This window comes from Amblyraja radiata, chromosome 16 (assembly GCF_010909765.2).
Source record: "Amblyraja radiata isolate CabotCenter1 chromosome 16, sAmbRad1.1.pri, whole genome shotgun sequence".
Taxonomy (NCBI): domain Eukaryota; kingdom Metazoa; phylum Chordata; class Chondrichthyes; order Rajiformes; family Rajidae; genus Amblyraja; species Amblyraja radiata.
Window position 1 is genome coordinate 13,606,340 of NC_045971.1, and position 21,316 is coordinate 13,627,655.

At 41.1% G+C, this 21,316-nt stretch overlaps 1 protein-coding gene across 15 annotated transcripts in view; it reads left to right on the forward strand.

The window, feature by feature from the left end:
• Window positions 1-21,316, forward strand: part of tanc2 (tetratricopeptide repeat, ankyrin repeat and coiled-coil containing 2) — a 438,455-nt gene that overhangs the window by 100,846 nt on the left and 316,293 nt on the right. The window contains exon 1 of one of the 15 annotated variants that reach the window (XM_033035130.1): window positions 932-1,204. The exons of the other annotated variants lie outside the window; for them this stretch is intronic. The gene's annotated coding sequence lies outside the window, so the exon portion shown is untranslated. Of the gene's footprint in view, window positions 1-931; window positions 1,205-21,316 lie in introns of those variants that run through there. 15 annotated transcript variants of the gene reach the window in all.

The following is a 21,316-nucleotide window of genomic DNA, read 5'->3' on the forward strand; positions in this document are numbered from 1 at the left end:
CCCTTAAACAGAGACAGTAAATAAGGACCTGCCACACAAGTTATTTTAATATTAGGTAAACTGCAGATATTATTTTGTCATGTACACATTGTATGTTAATGAGATTGATATGTAAGTTGAGATTTGGGTGTAGGCACTGCAGACGTGTGTAGTTTGTTGAATGTTTGTTTTTGCCCCCCCGCCCCCAACAGAAACACATAGTGCTTTAAAACTTTTTACAGAAATAAAAGCACTACAAGTATGTAACTTGCTAATCTTGTGCATTTCTTGTGACAACCTGATGTTCTGTGCTGCAGGATGGGAGGTGTAGGTGTCTGCCAGAACTTTACATATGCTGAGTTAACACTTCAAATTACAAAGCATAAGTTAAACATGTTTGCAGTGCAAGGGAGAATAATACAGCTGTGCAGGCAGGAACTGTATATGCTGGTTAAAACCGAAGATAGACACAAAATGCTGGATTAACTCAGCGTGACAGTCTGGTTTAGTCTGAAGAAGGGGCTCGACCCGAAACGTCACCCATTCCTTCTCTCCAGAGATGCTGCCTGTCCTGAGTTATTCCAGCATCTTGAGTCTATCTTCAGAATAATACAGCTGCTGGTCCACCTTACAGGGCATGGTATAAGTATAGACTTTGTGGTAATACAAGAACAGATTGCAAGAAAGACTGTTTGATGATGACAGAAAATTCATGGTTTTCATGGTGTTGAACCCACAGTAACAACCAGTGAAATGGATGTATAACTGTCCCATCTTTAGGTAGAACTGATATGAATTGAATTGGAAAATGGAGATCGGTTAGAAATAGTCATTAAACGTCCATTTGTTTTATCTTATGCACCAGATCAAACTATTATAACATTAATGTCTGATATGTTCTTCAGTTGTGTAGTAGCATCTACCTCAAGATTTTTAGCTGTTTTGTTGGTGAAAGGGTTAAGATGTGTGAAGGAAATGAGATGTTTTGGCGTAAAGATATTAACTATCCCACTGCAGCTGCAAGGTTTTACGTAGACACCTGGTGGTGTTGAAAGCACTGTACTCAATGCATAACGACTGCAGTAAATGGCTGGAGCTCCTGCTGCTTTGTTCCATTTGTTCTGCTTTTACACCAGCTCGCTGCCGCCTTTGTCTAGTGCTGAAAATGCTGCAGTGGCTCCTTCAGTGGAATATGTGTAATCTTCACGGTGAGCAAGGCAAAAAGGTGGGTGGCAATCACATTTCTTCTGGGGAATAGTTTGCAGTTAGGAGATTGCAAAGGGTTGTATCTCCGTATAGCTTTCTCTTCTGTCATATTTTTCTAGGTACCAGTACATCATCACGGCAGGCAAAACAGATGTAAAGTGGGAGGTAGGCTGGCTTTATTGAGCAAGGACAAAATTGGGAAGACAGAGAAAATGGGTTAATCTTTGCTTTAGAATTAAAATTGCAACACAAGTGTGCTATTTAATTGGTATTCACAGAAGGGCAGCAAGGAAGAGAGAAATACAAATGACACAGCATGTTGTATAGAATCACTAAGGAGAAGTGCTGAAAATATTGGTGTAGATTTTGAAATTTATTATTGAAGGAAACAGTGAAATGAGCTTTAAGACTGAGAAACAGGAATACAAAAGGTACTAGGCTGATGTTATAGACCTGTAGATCAAATGCCACCAGTGCAGCATATGCAAAACTTGCTCCCATGATAAAATCTCCATTTGCCGCACGTGCCTTTTTCAATGGCTTTATGCCTAAATTAGACAATATGCTAATAAGACAGAATGGCAAATCTGTCTGGTATACGCTGGAAACAAAATGGTGGTTATTATTGCGGAATGCAGGCAAAGAGCTGAGTGTAATTAAGACTGTTTTGCCAAAAGGAAAATAATGAGATTCAAGTCCATGAAATGTAGGACCATACTCATGTGGCTGTAGTTTCATTGTAGCTGCAGTGCGGGACTGATATTGTTCCGAGGAAGGATTAAAGAGAATAGTTTTATCATCTTATCCAAACCAGCCCTGTTGATCCGTATTTTTTTTAAAAAGCATATTTGCATTGTGAGGGGAAAGAATGAAATGAGGGAAATGTCCAAATTAGGTGCTTGAAAAATATGTTAGTGGCAAGTTCCATGTATAACTGTTGCTTCATGATGATAGAGATACATTCATCTTTATGAATTATAAAGTGAAGCCAGTGTCTCAATTTATAGAAATATTATTTTTCTGCTCTCATTTAATTTTTTGCACGTTTTGCATGACATTCTTTGTCTTGTCATCCTAGTGAAATAGTGTTTGAATAATGAAAAGGCTACAGAGAAGTCAGTTGGCAAGAGACCATTTGTCATAGAACTAAATGAAAGAGAGAACAGGAACACATTCCTGGAGAAGCTTAATTGTTGATTATGTACCATAGCTGTCAAAGGTTCCAGATGTGCTGTGTTCATGAATGAATTGTTCCCTAGTGAGGGGTGGAATTAGGCACCACTGTTAGGATTTCTAAACTGGAACAAGACACAGTATTTAAAATTTTGTATTTGAGTAATTGTTTTGGTCTTATTTGGGCTGTTCCTTGATTTTTTTCAGAAAAATCAATTATTTTTGTAGCTTTTGCTTTGTACCATTTTGGTTACCTTGTAGGTTGGTGTACGAAAAATATACTGGCAAAATGGTCCAATGAATTGAACACAGCATTTAACTATTAAGTACTGAATATCTTTCTACTGTACATATTATATTCTAAATCATTGGCTAGAATTAATGCAGTTTGAATGTTGAGTAATGAATATTAAAGTTGATTTTAAAGAAGTACTGCATTGGACCAAATAACATTTATTTTCAGCGCTAATTTCTGCTTATAATTTACATTTACTCGACTGAGTATAGTTTGGGTGAAGTATTAAATTATCTGACAAATTTACTATTTATATCATTTTTAATAATCTGCATTGGATGCTATTTTATTCTCGTAGAGGAAATATAGTGATTTGGCAATCAAATTTCATTTATTTTTTCTGGTTAACCTGCATCTTCTCTACTATCATTACTGTTCGTATTATTAATTTTACAATGTTACAGCAATTACATTTTAAAATTTGTTTCTACCTTCCAAAAAATCTTTACATTTCTATTCTACCTTGCCTTTTGTGCCAAGATCTTCTTTTCCTTTATGTGTTTATCCTCAGACATAATTCTATTCTGCAGTCATGATTTGAATTATTTTGACTGCTGCTATGATAAGTACTTCATCCCTGCTGCACTCCACCCCTGCTGCATGCCACCTCCATTTCTGCGTGGCTTTCATCGTTATCATCCTTCGTCATCATTCTGAGTTCATTCGGTTGCTTCTGCAGGTGATGAGTGATATTCTACAGTTTGTCTGAATTTTTTTACAGCCTTTAGCTCAATGGTTAATAGTTGTTTATTGTATCATAACTTCTTTAGAATTGCGAAGAGGTTGTATGTTGCTGAATCTTGTGCAAGTGGGATGAAATAATTTTAAATAGTGTCGACCTTACAGGAAGCCAGCAAATATTGACATTCATTTGTCTTTTATTTTCTTGACAGTAATAAGCAAATATAGTGTAATATTGCTTGCTTGAAAAATTATGCATAGAATACCCTTCTATGGTGTTCAGGCGGCACAGGGGTGCAGCGGTAGAGTTGCTGCCTTACAGCGCTTGCAGCGCCGGAGACCCGGGCTTGATCCTGACTACGGGTGCTGTCTGTACGAAGTTTGTATATTCTCCCCGTGACCTGCGTGGGTTTTCTCCGAGATCTTCGGTTTCCTCCCACACCCCAAAGATGTACAGCCTTGTAAGTTAATTGGCTTGTTTAAAGTGTAAATTGTCTCTAGAGTGTGTTGGATAGTGTTAATGTGCGAGGATCGCTGGTCGGCGCGGTGGGCCGAAGGGCCTGTTTCCGTGCTGTATCTCTAAACTAAACTAAACTAAATATACAAATGTAAACAAAACTGGAATGCTTATGAATTTCTACCATTGCCAATTTTATCAACCTCTGTTGGTTGAAGGTTTGAGAGGTTGAAAAAGACCATGCACAATGGTTCTTACTGCTTCCTACATGTCCTTTTGAAATTTTGCATAAAGATCAGGTCAATTATACATTTTGATGTATGGACTCCACACTGTAACTCTGGAAGAACTGTATTACCCATTTGGAGAAGGTTTAGTTTAGTTTAGAAATATGGTGCGGAAAGGTGGTTGATGAGGATGTTCCTATTAAAGATGGCAGGGAATCCTTCATAATTGCCACAACTGGGTGTCTCCTCGATAATTAAAAACAGGCAGATGCTGTAAATACCTCATCAGGTCAGGCTGTATTTGTGGGAAAAGGAACAGATTAACTGTTTCAGATTGAAGATCCTTTGTCACAAGCTCCACTCTGCTCTATGACAGGCTTTTTTCTGTCTGCCTCTCTCGTCTTGTTCACCGGCAGTGCAGTTTCCCTTGTTGACTTTGATAAGGTATTGATCAAAACCTGCTTCCACAACCACGTCTCTTTCTGAAGCAAATATGTCCAGCTCCAACTTATTCCAAATGGGCTCCAACAGAAATTCTGCCCCACACAGGAATGTTCAAATTACTCAAGGCATCGTTTGTTTTGTCTCAAGGCATCATTCGCTTTGCAAACTCAGATCTCCATTCAATGTTATGCACAGCTTATTTATGCTCCAGGACTTTCTCAGGGATGACACTGACTCGCTCCATCTCAAAGCTGATGTGGTCTGGAATTCCACATTGACGTTGCACATTCTGAATTGCAATAGACAACTTTCTCCTTTGTTTCAGATGTCAAGGATCTTAAACTCCAATAAGTCTTGCATTCAATTACTTTTCTGGTTCTTTCTCCCCTTTGTTTTTGTCAAACCCCACTCCCTGACATGTTTGATGTTTTTCTCTGTGAGCAGACTTTAGCCTAGGGCCCAACTTTGTCCTCTGTGTCTCATCATAATAAATTCTTAGTTTGACATAATTTTGAACTCTTTCACCATCTCAGCCTCTGTGCCCATTTCACTGGTCAAGACTCTTCACTGCGCATTGGCTTATTTCAAAGGTGGACATAAAATGGTGGAGTAACTCAGCGGGACAGGCAGCAGCACCGGAGAGAAGGAATAGGTGACGTTTCAGGTCTTTCTTCAGTATCCCTGCTTGCGGACACTTGCCCTCTTGAGATCCATTTATTGACAATTCAAAGGTTCAAAGGTCTGTTTACTGTCACATGTACCAATTAAGGTACAGTGAAACTCGAATTACCATACAGGCATACTAAAAAAAAAGCAACAAGACACACAACTACATAAAATTCCTCACTGTGATGGAAGTCATTGTTAACATTCCTCACTGTGATGGAAGGCAATAAAGTCTAAACTCCTTCCTCTTTATTCTCCCGCGGTCGGGGTAGTCGAACCATCTGCAGTCGGGGCGATCGAAGCTCCTGCAGCCAGCGATCAAAGACCCCGTGTCGGGGAGATCAAAGCCCCCGCGTCGGTGTGGTCGAACCTCTTGCGGCTTGGAGCTCCCAAAATCGTTCCATAACCAGGGACCGAGAGCTCCACGATGTTAAAGTCCGCAGGCTCCCGCAGTTGGAGCTCCAAGGTCGATCCCCAACAGGGATCACCAGCTCCATGATGTTAAGTCCTTCAGGCTCCCGCGGTTGGAGCTCCCGAAGTCAATCTCCAGCAAGAGGCCACCAACTCCACTATGTTATGCCGCAGTGTGGATGGAGCTACGATACGGAAAAAATTGCATCTCCGCCGAGGTAAGAGATTAAAATGAGTTTCCCCAAACCCCCCCTCAACCCATCACATAAAACAAAGCTGAAGGGCATTAAAACATCCAATTAATACATACTATAAAACAACAAAGAAGAAAGGCACGAGACAGACTGTTGGCGAGGCAGCTATTGCAGGCGCCACCCGGTGGAATTCTGATGCAATATTGACTGTCCTGACTTTTTCACTCTCTTTTCATGCTCCAAACTACCCCAATCTGAACCTGCAGCACTCTATTTCATAAGAACTAACCCTGATATCTTCATCAAAACTGCTGGTAACGGCATTGCTGTTATGGTCTGGCAAACGGACTTCTACCTTGCTAAGGCCAGATGTCAGCTCTGAGTGCAGAGGAGATTTACAAGAATCCTCTCAGGACATGAGGGCTTGAGCTATAAGGAGAGGTTGGACAGGCTAGGACTTTGATCCTTGGAGTTCAGGTGACTGAAAGGTGATGTTATAGAGGTTTATCAAATTACGGATGAGTTGGGCTGAAGGCCCTGTTTCCGTGTTGAACGACTCTGACTCTAAGACATCTCATACTTCCCTTTTAGACCCCGCCATCAAACATTAAGCCTTAACATCTCCAATGCACACTGACCTAATTTCCTTGTGAGTTCTTCCCTCTATATCTTCCAGCCTTGTAGTGTACCAGCTCCGCGCAGATTGTTTCTATCTCCTGCCCAAAATCTACAAATGGGATTAATTGTGGATTTTCGTAGTTCCTTTGTTTAAAATCTGTTCCCACCAGGCTTCAAACCTAAACTCTTCTTTCTCCTCTGGGCCAGTACCCTTCCATTTATATCTGTAACACTTATGATGTCCACTGCAATTTTAACATAATCCCATTCCCCAGCCCCAGCAGTCTCGTATTTACCATCGACTTGCACCATTGTCCCACATCAGGATGGTCTGACAGCCCTCTGCTTCTTCCTTGAGCAGTTCTTCTCCACCAACACACCCATTCATCTAGCTGAGCTTGTTCTGACATTGAACAATTTCTCCATTGACTGTCCATTTCTGACAGTGTTTTCAATCTTAAATATTAACAATTTCTCTTGCCATCGATGTAGCTTTGTCTGCTGAGTATTGTTTACTGTTTTTGGATTATTCTGGATATCTCCTTTCATCTCTGCAAACACCCGGCAGGCTTTCCACTCGAGATAAGGGAGATGAGGTCATGGATTTACTCTTAGAAGTATTTCTTTGCAACGTCTTAACACTTCAGCATCGATTTTGCTCCAAAGGCGTTAATTTTGAGCTGTCAAGTGCTGCCTCAAACTATTTTCAGTTTGATGCCAAGATTGTGGAGGGTAGCTTGCCATGCATAGGTTTGAGTCCAGTGTCAAAGACTGAAAATCCTACCTGCTTCTTCCAGTGGATGCTGACTGTTCCCCCGATCTTAATAAGTTCTTCCTGTGCTTGCTGCAATTCAAGTGAACTCTGCAGCATATGGTATCAAGAATTATCTAGCAATTGTTTTGTAAATCCAGTCATTCAGTCGGAAATTACTCACAAAATCACTGGATTTAGAGAGATGAATTTGAGGTTGTTTAAGCTAGGCCTTAAGTGAAAAGTAAGTAAGATTTTTTCTACAACAATTGTTTTTGCATTTGAAACTATAGCAAGTTGTATACTGCATCTAAAATGACTTTTCAGTTGACACTATTTTTTAATGTAATTTTGCCACACCAATTTTACCTTCAGTGGATTGCACTTCCTTGCTGGATACACATACTGGGCTTTGACAACAGTTGAGCTTTGATGACCACTGCACATAGTAGGAAGGAACTGCAGATGCTGGTTTAAACCAATGATAGGCACGAAGTGCTGGAGTAACTGCGGGATAGGCAGCATTCAGATGTTGGTTTTCTGTAAACCTCAAAGATATTTGAACATGGAGCTATATGGCTAAGACTACTGTAATATCAATCTAATGTGTTAGAATTAATGATACTGGACAGGAATATTAGCTGCGTTTCTTCTTGTACCGGTTTACTGAGCTTCTCCTGCATCCTAGCTGTCAACTAGAGCAGATTGGAGATCAAATAAGGCTCACCTGAATACATTTCCAGAGACATCTTGGAGCTTGAAATTTTCTATGCACATGATGAAATATTGTGATACTTTGAACCATGTATATGTATTTAATTTTAAGTGTTGTTGACTGAGGGCCAAGGTTTTAATTTAGCTATAGGAACTAATCTTTTTTTTACATTAGTTCATTGGTATGTATAAATCCTAGTTTGCTTTCATTTCACTGCAAATTTCAAGGTTGTGTATTTTCGCATCTGGATTCAAGAACTTTAGGGGAAGTGTTTGTGATCTTGTGCTGAGAATACCAACCATTAGCAAAATGAAGAGTTTTTAATCCAATTTCAGGTCAGCATCCACAGGTTAGAATGTACATCCGAGGACAATCTACTTTAACACACTTCAGACCATCGATTAATTCAAGTTAAGTTTTAAACTATGTGACACTCTTTAAAGAAGGTCATTTTCCTCAAGGCACTTGACAGGGAAACAGTTTAGAAAGCTGGCTGGCAACTTGCTGCAACTGACCTGTGGATCTTTTGGACTTGTGCCCCCAAGTTGGAGTAGAATGCCAGCTCAATGGTTAATGATTATGGTCAATTTTATGGCTCGCCAAATGAATTTTGTTCTATCTTGATCCGGAGTCCAACTTTAGCGCACATTTGATTATGCTGATGAAATAATAAATGATTGATAGAACACTATTCTGAGGATTTGTGGTAAGGTGAATAATTGTCTCCAAGACAGTATACATATCCATTTTCCAATGTTCCTTGGACAGATGCTACAAACTGTTGTGTCGGAATTGTAAATGTACATCTGGTGGAGATCATCTGGCAATGATTTGAAAGAAAGCCCTGAGCTACTTTCCTTCTGCTCTGCATTCTGCTTTTAGTAAACCAAAGTCTGCTTTTAGTAAACCAAAGTAGTCATTAACGCCTGGAGTTCATGTAGAAATATTTAAAACTCCATTCATCAGGTAGGTGTGCTCCTTAAAACAGGACCAAAGCAGGTTTTTAAATAGCCTTTTGGTCAGAGTTTCATTGCATTTTTGTTATAGTGTTTTGTTGTTTCAGATATTTTTTCACAACTTATCTATATACCGGTACTTATAAAACTCTCATCTTGTATGTGTGTGTATGTATCTGTATGTATGTGTTTGTGTGTGTGTGTGTGTGTGTGTGTGTGTTTTTGTATCTTCGTCAAAACGCCACGTGGTAGCGCTGACATTTTTACAGAATCTTACATTTTTACGGTCGTCGTGATAATCAGATTCCCTTCAAATTTGATGCTATTTTTAAAAAGTTATTGATATTTAAAGTTTTACAAAAGCCCAGTTTGAAAAGAATTAACTGCCTTTGACAGGGAGACTCTTCCAGCAGCTTCCAGTGATGATGTCACAATGCCATCTCACAGTCGTCCAATCACAATGGATCTCATTTACACAAGCTGCCGTGAAGATTCCGAAAACCAAAAATGACATCACAATGTGATCTCTGCTGCCAATACAGAAGCTATGAGAGTTGACGGAGTGGGGAATTGGAGGAGAAGAAATGTTTAACATTGTCTTTAGTGGGGGAGTGTGAAAGGAGAGAGGTGAGGGACTGAGTGACTGAGGGTAGGGGAAAGGAGGTGACAGAGACATTGGGATCAGCAGCTTCAAGGGGAGTAAGGAGAGAGTGAGATTTTTGCCCCCGCCCTCCCACGACAGACAGAGAGAGAGAGACAGGTGCTGCTGCTCTTTAAGGCTGGCAGATTCAGGACATTTCCTATGAAGGACTCAGTGTTCTGCAATTGCAACATTGTAGCCAGTAGGGCATTGTGACGTCATAACTTGCTGGGTGGGGGGCGAGTGTGTGTGGGGAGGGGAGCGTGTGACAGAGGCGGCCTTCAGCCACGCTTACTCAGTCGAGGGCTATGGGTGAGTGGTGGAATATTGCATTCGGGGACCAGCCCTCCCGTGTGATGCCGCATCCCCCCTCCAACGTTGGGGGATGGGGCCCCACGGGTCCCACTTGATCTAGTAACTAATAAAGCTATGGCCGTCTCAAATGAAGTGCACAGCTGCCTCTGGTTCGTAGATTCAACATGACCAAATTCTCATTTATAACAAGAGCAATGACAGCAAACCCAAGTATAATGTTAACTTTGCCAGCGACAGGTAAATTTAATATTATCCTCGGGGTCAAACTATAGTGTTTGTTACTGTGCTCTGAATGAAGAAGTAGGTAACTAATGTGCAGGTCAGTTTGGGAAGCATATTTTGCATCTTATTTGGCATTGACAAATGAGATTCATGTCTAATGCCATCATGTAATATATTTCCCAAAGTGGAATAGGTAATCATTAATGGCTGCCATGTCTCCAGCACGAATCCCATGTTACAGAATATGTTACAGCATGTAACATATTGAAACTATTACATTTGCCTGTGTCTTGGCATACGAAAGCATGAAGATTAGAACCTTTACTCTGGGAACCATTTGCCTTGATTGCTTTGTCTTGTCCAACAGATTTGATCAATGCGCTTCTTATTTGGGTACTGGAGATGCCATTCATTTTTGCTTTATGACAAATACTGTGCATGGCCAACATGGGAAGGCTGCCCAGTGTAGTAAATGAACAAGTATTCCTTATTTCCACCTTATTAAGTAAAATGTTAATTTTGCTGTTAGTAAATAAAGGCCTGCAGCAATTCATTTATTTGTCCATGAGCTTGCTTCAATTCCTCTACAAAGCAATGCTCATCCATTCAACCTTGATTGCCACTCTTCCCCCCCCCCCCCCCCTCCCCTCTCCCACAAAGCTCCCTATGCCCATTGCTGTGAATATTGAGTAGTGGAAAATAAGGCACAGCATGCCTCAGCATTAAATATTCATGTGCTATGAATTCTCTGACTTAATGTTTCCTTTTGCCAACTGCTCAGTGCTAGAGCTATGTCATGAATGATGTAGATAAATGTCGACCAATTTTGCCATCTCCAAAATTAAGTCCCTGAACCCCAGGTACGTGGCAAAGTTTGTGCATGTTGTGATCATAAACTCATTTTCTTGCCAAATCTACCCTTTTGTCATTTTTCAAAATTGAGCAACAAAGAAGCTGTTAAAAAATATACCTACATCCCACTAAGTGATTTGCTTTCATATATGAAGTTTTTTTGTGTGAAAAAACTACCAGATTGGGATGGGTTTAGTTGAATCATTTTCTGGCATGTCCTCGTCACCGTGCTCACTGTGTACTAATTGGAAACATAGACAAGGTTTTGTACTCATTGTACATGGGTGCCTTAGGTAGTGCATTATATAATAAAGATCTAGTCTTATTTGATTACTTATGAAAATTGAAAAACAAAACAAAACAAAGAAAGAAAGCATATCGAGTGACCACTCAGCCTGGTCGTTCCCTCTTCTCCCCTCTCCCCTCTCTCATCAGGCAGAAGATACAAAAGCTTGAAAGCACGTACTACCAGATTCAAGGACAGATTCCTTCCCCCTGTTATCAGACCCTTGAACAGGCCTCTTGTAAACTAAGATTTGGAGATTGGACAAACTGGATTCTTTTCCCTGGAGCACGGAGGCTGAGGAGATCTGATATAAAACGTGAGAGGCATAGATAGCGTATGTAGTCAGAACATTTTTTCTCCAAAGTGCAAATGTCAAAGACTAGAAGGCATAGCTTTAAGGTGAAAGGGGCAAAGTTTAAACGAATGTGCAGGGCAAATTTTTAAACATGATGGTGTTATGTGGCTGATTGTAACAATGAACATTTTCTTGCCCACTGAACGGAGCTTCAGTGCATTTATTTTTTGAGAGCTGGTTGGGCCGATCTGATCTGATCCAAAGGGCTTATACCTTTATCTGATGCTATACCTGAAGCTGACACATGCAAACACTTAGGTGAGGTAGCCAGTCAGTGAACATAAGCGGAGCAAAGATAAAAACAAGTAAAAATGGTCCATTAGTATCAGCTGGATGGTCAGCTAAAATTCTAATCGTATACAATGTAGTTAAGGTGACTGAGCAGGAATGCAAATTTCGAATCTATTACTTATACCGTTTGATATATATTGGATTACTCAGAATAGTGCATCAACAGCCCATACAGCCCAATTCACCTGCATGGGTGTTCGACACTGCCTTTCAGTTTCATTCACCTCATCTAAGCCTTTGCTCTTCATGTATTTTTTTCTTGAAAGCATCTGTGAAGGCATTAGAATGTTAGTGAGCAATGTAGACATCTGCCTGAGTCATTTACTATTAATCACATAATGCCTAACTTTTGGACAGGCGGCAGGATTAATTGATCCTGTGAAATTAGTTCAAATCTCAAGACAGAAGCCGAGGAATATAAATTCAAATAATAAGATAAATCAAAAATTTGAAGAAAAACATGAGATTTAGTATTGATAAGCAGGAAGCTGTTGAATTGTGAAATAAGAACATTTGCTTCATGTACACCTTCCATGAGAGGAAATCTATCATCCTCATCTGGTCATATGTGACTCCAGACTAAAGAGGCTGTCCCTCTTGGGCGACCTAATCTGCGAGTTTAGAAGAGTGTCTTCGACCTTCAAACTCTCAGCATGGCCGACACATGGTCCTAGAAGGTCCTATGAGGTCGCTGGAACTCTCCTTCATGCTCGAGGGAAGTTCCTGAATACGCGTGGCCTCAGCTAGCTCGCAGAACATTTTTCAGCATGTTGGAAAAAATTTCCGCGAGTAAAATTTAGTCGGCATGGTTCTTTTTTACTCGTATTGCAGTGGAGAGGGGTCGCTATTTAGTTACAGGCAGTCGAGGGCAGCCGTAGGCAATCTCCTTCACTGACCGGTCATTTTGATTGGCTCATTGGAGTTTTCAGGACCAAGGAAAACCGACCGGCAGGTAAAATGCCCACTAAACTTTATTATACTTCTTAAAAGTGTCCCCCCCCATCCCCCCCCCCCTTCTCTCTCCTTCTCTCCCCTTCTCTCTCTCTCTCTTCCCCCTCCCCCCCGCGCTCTCTAAAGGACACTGTGGTAGCCGTTTAACTTCCTCTTCATCACGCAGACCGCTCCCCTGCTTTCCCTGGCCCCCGCCTTTGCTGTGCGTGTGTGTGTGTGAGTGTGGTCGGTCAGTCGGTCGATCCAGCTCGCGGTTTCAACGCGGATGGTCGATCCAGCTCGAGGCTTTCCAGGCGAGTGCCCTCGAGCTTGAAGGTCGAAGACACTCTTCTTAACTCGTGGATTAGGTCGCCCAAGTGGGACAGCCCCTTAAGTAATATGGTTAAATAAACCACCAGCACTATTCACAGCCCTTAAATAAACACAATTTGTCAGATTTGTCCACAAGGTTGCAACAAGTTTCTCCACATCTTCCTTGACCAACCCATTTATCACTTTTAAATGTATTATTTCCTTTAAAAAATACCCCAAGTTATTTATTGTTAGCTGATAGTTATGATAATTTAGTTGCTGAGAACATCCATGCCTAAGCATTCTTTAACCTTTTCTATCCATTTGAAAGTATAGGGATCAGACTTAGTATTATCAGGCTTAGTATTATTTTATTTAGCAAAGCTATGATTCAAGTTTAGTTATAACATTGTTAATTTTGGATTCTGTGCCTGCATAAATTAATCCCATTAATGACTCTTTATCCCATGTTTTCCTAATTTACAGTGCATTAGTGTCTTTCTGCTTACTTATCAAGTTGTTCCTATTTGCAGTTAGAATTCATTTGGCACTTAACTGGCCACTTTTCATGATATCTGATATTCTCAATTATTATGCATTTTTCCCTAAATGTTACTAACTCCACTATCACCATACCTGCACAAGCAATTATAGGCACAATTTAAATATTAAATGACGACTTTGACACTTTATTCTTTTCAAGGAAAGAAAATATGTATGTAGATTATACAACCGTGGGTGACACAGTGGTGCACGGTAGAGTTGCTGCCTTACAGCGCTTGTAGCGCCAGAGACCCAGGTTCAAACTTGAGTACGGGTGCTGTCTATACAGAATTTGCACGCTCTCCCCGTGACCCCGTGGGTTTTCTCCGAGAACTTCGGTTTCCTCCCACACTCCAAAGACATACAGGTTTGTAGGTTCACAAAAATGCTGGAGAAACTCAGCGGGTGCAGCAGCATCTATGGAGCGAAGGAAATAGGTTAATTGACTTGGTTAAAGTGTAAGTTGTCCCTAGTGTGTATAGGATAGTATTAATGTGTGGGGATCACTGGTCGGCACGGACTCGGTGGGCCGAAGGGCCTGTTTCTGCGCTGTATCACTAAACTAAAATAACAATCATTTCTTAATCAATTCATAGAGAGCGTCAGAATTGAAGACCATGCGGCTTGGCCCATAGGTCTAACACTAGAGTCATACAACACAGAAACAGGCCCATCGGCCTAACTTGCCCATGCCGACGCCGACCAAGATGCCCCATCTACACTTGTACCACCCGCTCACATTTGGCCCATGTCTCTCTAAACAGTTCCTATCCCTGTGCCTGTCCAAATATCTTTTAAATGTTGTTACAACACATGCCTCAACTACCCGCACTGGCAGCTCGTTTCATATAGTCATAACCTCTGCGTGAAAAAGTTGCCCCTCGGATTCCTATTAAACCTTTCCCTTCTTGCCTTAAACCTATGTCCTCTGGTTCTTGAGTTCCCAACTCTGGATAAAAGACATTGTGCATTTACCCTATCTATTTCCCATATGATCTTTTTGACCTCTAAGTTCACCCCTCACATCTCTGGGCTCCTAGGAATAAAGCCCTAGCCTGCCCAGCCTCGCCCTATAGCAGGTTAACCCAAACTGAACCCAATCCTCCAAATGTGACCTCACCAACGCCTTGTACAACTGTAACATAACATCCCAACTTCTATACTCAATACCTTAACTGATAAATGCCAATGTGGAAAAAGCCTCTTGACCATGCTGTGACATCACTTTCAAGGAACCATGTACCTGCACTCCTAAATCCCTCTACGACACTCCACACGGCCTGTTATACACTGTGATGGTCCTGCCCTGGTTTGATTTCCTAAAATGCAACACCACGCACTTATCTGCATTAAACTCTATTAACCATTCCTCAGCTCACTTGCATGAGTGATCAAGATCCGGCTGTAATTTTTGATAATCATCTTCACTATCTACAATACACTTGACTGCTTGCCTTCTGCATTCTTTATCCAAATTGTTGATATAAACCGCAAACAGCAATGAGTCCAGCAGAGATCATTGAGGCACACCACCAGTCACAGTTCTCCAGTCCGAAAAACTACCTTCCACCAACACCCTCTGCTTCCTTTCATGAATTCAATTCTCTCTCCATTCGGCTAGCTCTCCCTGGATCCCATGCGATGTAACCTCCCTGAGCAACCTACCATTCGGAACTTTATCAAATGCCTTAGTTGTTAAAAAAAAAAAATCTAAATCAGATTCTTAAGACAGAATCTCCCACATATAAAACCATGCTGACTATCCTTAATCAGCTCGTGTCTATCCAAAAGGATACATTATCTTATCACTCGGAGTCCTCTCCAGTAACTTGCTTACCACAGATGTCTATAGTTCTCAGGCATCTTGCACCCCTTCTTAAATAGTGGCACAGCATTGGCCATCCTCCAGTCTTTTGGCACCTCACTCATGTCTAATGATGATTTATATACCTCAGCCAGGGTGCCTGCAATTTCCTCTCTAGCCTCTCACAATGGTCTCGGATATATTTGATCAGGCTCGGAAGGTTAACCACCTTTCGTACGTCTTATCCACGTACCTATCTACGCCTTAGGTTCATCCGCCTTACCCATCTGGTTCCTCGCTTCAAAATATATGCAATTCAATCCAACAATCCTTCCTCACTCCCTGCCTAGTTCCTGCCTATTGTATCCACTGAACCTTTATCGCCTTCCATACTGACTTCCAGCCTTTCACTTGCCTCGCCCACATTAGATCCTGTCACGGTGCCAATCTAGTTTAAACCCACCCAAGTAGCACTTATCCTTGTGAGTCCATATTTCTACTTCTCTCCAGTTTTACTTTGATTTTTACATCGCTCTTTATTCTTTTTCTTTTTTGGTCTAGCTTATTATGTCTCCTTGTAGTTAGTTTTCCTGTGGCCCATGTGGTAATTGAGGAAAGGTCTTCTGAAAATAAAATAAGTATTAAGTTGTTGGAAAATGGCAAGGGTGGGGCTTGTTTTGGCCACTCCATCATGACAGTTTTATATAGCAGGAGGTTCTGTTGAGTTGCCAGCCCTCGCTGTGAGGGATCAAACTGATCTCAGACTTCAAATTCCACTTGAAGGGAGTGACTCCCCTTAATGCACAGCAGAGCAGAGATGCACACACTTGCCCAGAGTAGGCGAATCGAGGACAAGCGGACATTGGTTTAAGATGAAGGAAAATAGGAACCTGAAGGGTACCATTTTCACACAGAGGGTGGTGGGGATATGGAACAAGCTGCCAGAGAAGGTAGTTGAGGCAGGGACTATCCCACAATTTAAGAAACAGACAGGGATACAGGCCAAATGCATTCAGGAGGGACTAAGGCAGCTCGGACATGTTGGCCGGTGTGGGCAAGTTGGGCCGAAGGGCCTGTTTCCATGCAGTATCACACTATCATTCCATGACTCTATGACTCTGAGAGACAAATGCAGTTGAATAGTAATGCACAATGTGACAGGCTTATTTTCGTAGGTAAGAATTCTCCTGACCAAGACATTGGTAGTCATTCCTGTGAATGGTTAGATAAGCATTGTTTTTTCCCCAAAAGATGGCACTTATGTGTCTACCTGGATTCAGTCCAGGATTGGAAATTGAACTCCCAATCTCATGATTCAGATGTGCTACAAAATGAAGGTAATACCTGGCTGTGTAGCTTGGCATACTGAAAATATGAGACTAGAATTGAGTATAAGGAAGACCATGTTTCCTTTATAGACCCTAGAGAACCAGCTTAATTTTTCTGACAACTTGATGTTTATTCAATAATCAATAGTCTGATAACTTGATGATTTGTAGTGGTTCTGGCATTTTACTCCCCGATGCTTTAAAATATTCCTAATTCAATTTCTCAAACTGCCGTGGTTCCAGTATATTGGATGATTATCTGTGCTTTTAGATTAACCTGTTCATTAGCAAAACCACCATGTTTCCGTAAGGAATGGGAGGGTGGTTGTGGTTGTGGTGGTGGTGGTGGTGGTGGTGGTGGGAGGGGGGGAGGGGGAGGTGGTTTACTAGCAAAAAGTGAATGGAAATCATTAATATTGAATTAAAAAAATCATGATAAAGCTATTATCATGCAACTGAACCATCCAAGCAACAACTAGCTACCATCTACTTCATTGAGACCCTCGGACTGTCTTTAATCTGATTTTACTGGACTTTATGTTGCACTAAACGTTATTCCCTTCATCCTGTATCTGTACACTGTGGGTGACTAGATTATAATAATGTATAATCTTTCCACTGACTGGATAGCACGCAACAAAAAACCTTTCACTGTACCTCGGTACAAATGACAATAAACAAGTTAAATTTGGAGTTAAATTCTTACCAAGTCTCGGGCAGCCATATCCTATTTTTGTTTGTCTGAAATTGTGCCTACTGTAATGTGGAGACAATCTAAGAGAAGGTTATGCACATAAATCCATAGTCCATAAGTAAGGACTTGAGCAGTGTCTTGGGGGATTGGTGCGGCGTGCTTGAGAGGTTTCTCAGCAGCATCTTTGTAGTGATGTTTAAGAAAAGCAAAGAATTGAAGAAGTGAACCAGATATGCAGTCATAGCAGGGAAAGATGGAGAGGCACAAGATCGTGAAGGAGAAAATTGAGCTATTGCTGTCCAGTATTTCTTAAGAGAGAAAGTTGAATAATAGGTGACATAAGAGACTGCTGGAATCATGAGTAAAAAGCAAAATGCAGGTGGAATTTAACAGGTCAAGCCGCATCTGTGGAGGGCAAAGGGTGGGTGACTTTTCGAGTCAAGACTGTGTATCAGGGCTAAGATTAACACGATTAACTAATTGTCAAGAAGAGCGATTGATTCCAGAAACTTGGACTAAATTAAAACACCATCCAATGTGAATACTTGGAAGCTGCCAGAAGATTAAAAGGACTGTCTTTAGTCCAGACTTGTAAGTGTAGCCTCAAAGAACTCTGTCTTCATTGAAGTTGACTTGCCAGCTCTCCATATATTTTGATACATTGCTATCATAGTTGGCCAATATTAAAGATGCCTGTTTTCCAGTAATGCCAGCTGGTTCTGAAACTGTAAATTCTAGCAAGGAATTTGCAGGATTAAGTTTGGACTGAACGTTCTAATGTAGAAAAGTTTTGACAACAATTTCTGGTAGTATCGCTTAATGCTAAGTGATTTTTGAGAGATAAGAGTTGATTGCTCTCATCTTAATTATTTTTGATGTCTCTTAACATAATCACAAATTCATGCATTTCATATATCTTCAGAGGTTAATTTTGAACATTTTATGGTTGCTTGGAGAAACCTTTTTGAAGTTGGTGAAAGAGCTTAGCGATACTTGAAAATTGCCCGATATTCGTTCAACAACAGTGGTATCATTGGCAGATTTACAGATAGTGTTATAACTGTGCATTATAACTGTTATAACTAGCTACAGTCATGCGTATAAAGAGTCTAGAGCATTGGTAATAACATTGAATATTACACATCCTCTATCTCGATCCTCTGTCAAAGTGATCATTGTCTGCCACTTGTGTGGATATTGTGCAATCATTGGATTATTCTCTCTTCAAATCTTATGATGACAGGATAGTTTTCGTGATTATTTTCCAAAAGCCAGTCAGTTCGCCACTTTGAGCCATATCCCATTCCCCTCCTGTTGTTTAAAATATTCTAGATCCTAAAATTTATGTGGCATTTGAATACATGCCAGCATCTTTGTTTGTTAATTGTTACTTGGTTTGGATATATTTCAAGGAAAGCCTGTCAAGGCTATGTTTTGTGCCTAAGGCAAGTTCCCAAGATCCTGAATGTTCAGCATGCCAAGTTTGTTTTATGTGCGTTAAGGGGAACTGCTGTATATTGCAGAATCTTTAGTCTGGTTTACCTTTGGCCTACTTTTCAATTTGGATATCTTTACAGTTTTCTTCAGCACGTCCCAAGGGTAGGAGTCAAATTTAGCTGTTTCAAAAAATAGGGCACCAATTGCACAGTTAAATAAACAGTGTTAGTCAAATCTAAAATATAACATCTATTTGACTTGCTCTAAAAAGTCTTGATTTGGAGAAAAGGTAAAAACAATAGTGATAGGGGTATAGACAGGCATTTCTGTGGGTGCATGGGACTCTCGGATGATGTATCGCCTCCCTGATACCAGAGTCAAGAATGTCTGTGACATAGTAGGAAGGGAGATGAGGTCCAGCAAAAATAATTTAGGAAGTTAAAAAAGCAGGATCTCCAGGTTGTAATCTCAAGGATACTAACTGTGCAATGAGCGAGTGAGGCAAGAAAAATATTGCAGTTCAATATATCGCCATGGAACTGGTGCAGGAGGAAGGATTTCAGTTATATAAAACATTGGGTGCTTGTCCAGGGCAGATCAGACCTATACAAGGATGGGTTGGACCTGAACCTGAGGGGAACCGATATCTTTGCAGGAAGGTGCACTCGTGTTACTGAGGTATTTAACCAAGAGTGGCACAGCAGCAGGTCAAAAAGTAGACTGATGGAAACATAGAGGTTATGACAAGCAATTCTGAAAGGAAGGCCCGGCAAGGACGGATTAATGAACATGGTGCGAATGGGTTGAAATAAGTTTATTTCAATGGAAGAGATATTATGGGTAATGTAGCTGAGGTTAGAGCCTGGATCAATAGATAGAATTAGTTGTGAGAGGAACTGGCAGCTCAAGGTTCCAGGGTTCTGCTATTTCAGACATGATTTAGAGGGAGGTAAAAGAGGCGAAGGAGTTGCATTACTCATAGGGAGAATGTCACAGTAGCACGCAGAGAGGACATATTGGAGAGATTAGTCACTGAGATAATATGAGTAGTGATTAAAAATATAAAGATGCAATCGCTCAGAGGATTATACTATAAGCTTTCCAATAGCCAGCAGAACCCAAGGGACTGTTTCTGGGCTGCACGGTGGTGCAGTGGTAGAGTTGCTGCCTTACAGCACCTGAGAACTGGGTTAGATCCCGACTATTTGTGCTGTCTGTACAGAGTTTGTACGTTCTCCCCGGAACCGCATGAGTTTTCTCCGAGATCTTACTACAGGGCCCTAGTGAGACCACACCTGGAGTATTGGGTGCAGTTTTGGTCTCCAAATTTGAGGAAGACATTCTTGATATTGAGGGAGTAGGTTCACGAGGTTAATTCCCGGGATGGCATATGTTGATAGAATGGAGCGGCTGGGCTCGTATACTCTGGAATTTAGAAGGATGAGAGGGGTTCTTATTGAAACATATAAGATTATTAAGGGTGTGGACAAGCTAGAGGCAGGAAACATGTTCCCGATGTTGGGGGAGTCCAGAACCAGGGGCCACAGTTACCATAGAGGTAAGCCATTTAGAACAGAGATGAGGAAAAACTTTTTCACACAGAGGGTTGTGAATCTGTGGAATGCTCTGCCTCAGAAGGGAGTGGAGGCCAATTCTCTGGATGCTTTCAAGAGATAGAGAGAGCTCTTGAAGATAGCGGAGTCAGGGGATATGGGGAGAAGGCAGGACCGGGATACTGATTGTGGATGATCAGCCATGATCACAGTCAATGACCTACTCCTGCACCTATTGTCTATTGTCTATCTTCGGTTTCCTTCCACACTCCAAAGTCGTACAGGTTTGTAGGTTAATTGACTTGGGTTTGTATACTTGGTATAAGTGTAAATTGTCCCCAGTATGTGTAGGCATGTGTTAATATGTGGGATCGCTTATCGGTGTGGAAAAGGAAAAGATGGTTACATTTAGGGACCACAAGATCTTGGAGAGTTTTAGGACTTGAGGGGAATATAGAGATGAAGATAGGTGTTAAATTTCAAAAATTTAAATTTTTGTTTGTTAATTATCTGCTTCACTTTTAAATGTACAATTATTAATCCGCTGCTGAATTCATAATCCAATAACAGAACATTTTCAATAAATAATTAGCCTTGAATAATTGCATCCTAAATGCTCGATGAAATGGAGTTGGAGTGTAATCCTGATAAATTAATATTTTTAAAGTACTAACAGCTCGATTTACCGTATTTCCTGGCAACGATAATGCACCTGTGTCGAAGACTCACCCCCATTTTGAGTTGCTAAATTTTGAAAAAAGGCTGGCGGGACAGGATCAAGGGTTTGGTTTAGTCCAGGGGTCGGGAACCTTTTTTGCATTGGGGCCAGGACCCATGTTTGTGAGCGGATGACGATCTGCAGTTTCTAGATCCCCTTTGCAGCCACCCGAGCTACTGAGGAGTTGCTGGCATGATCCCGACCCCCTTCTTCTCAATGCTCCTGCCGTCCCCACAACTTTACCCCTGGCGGCCCAGCCGTGC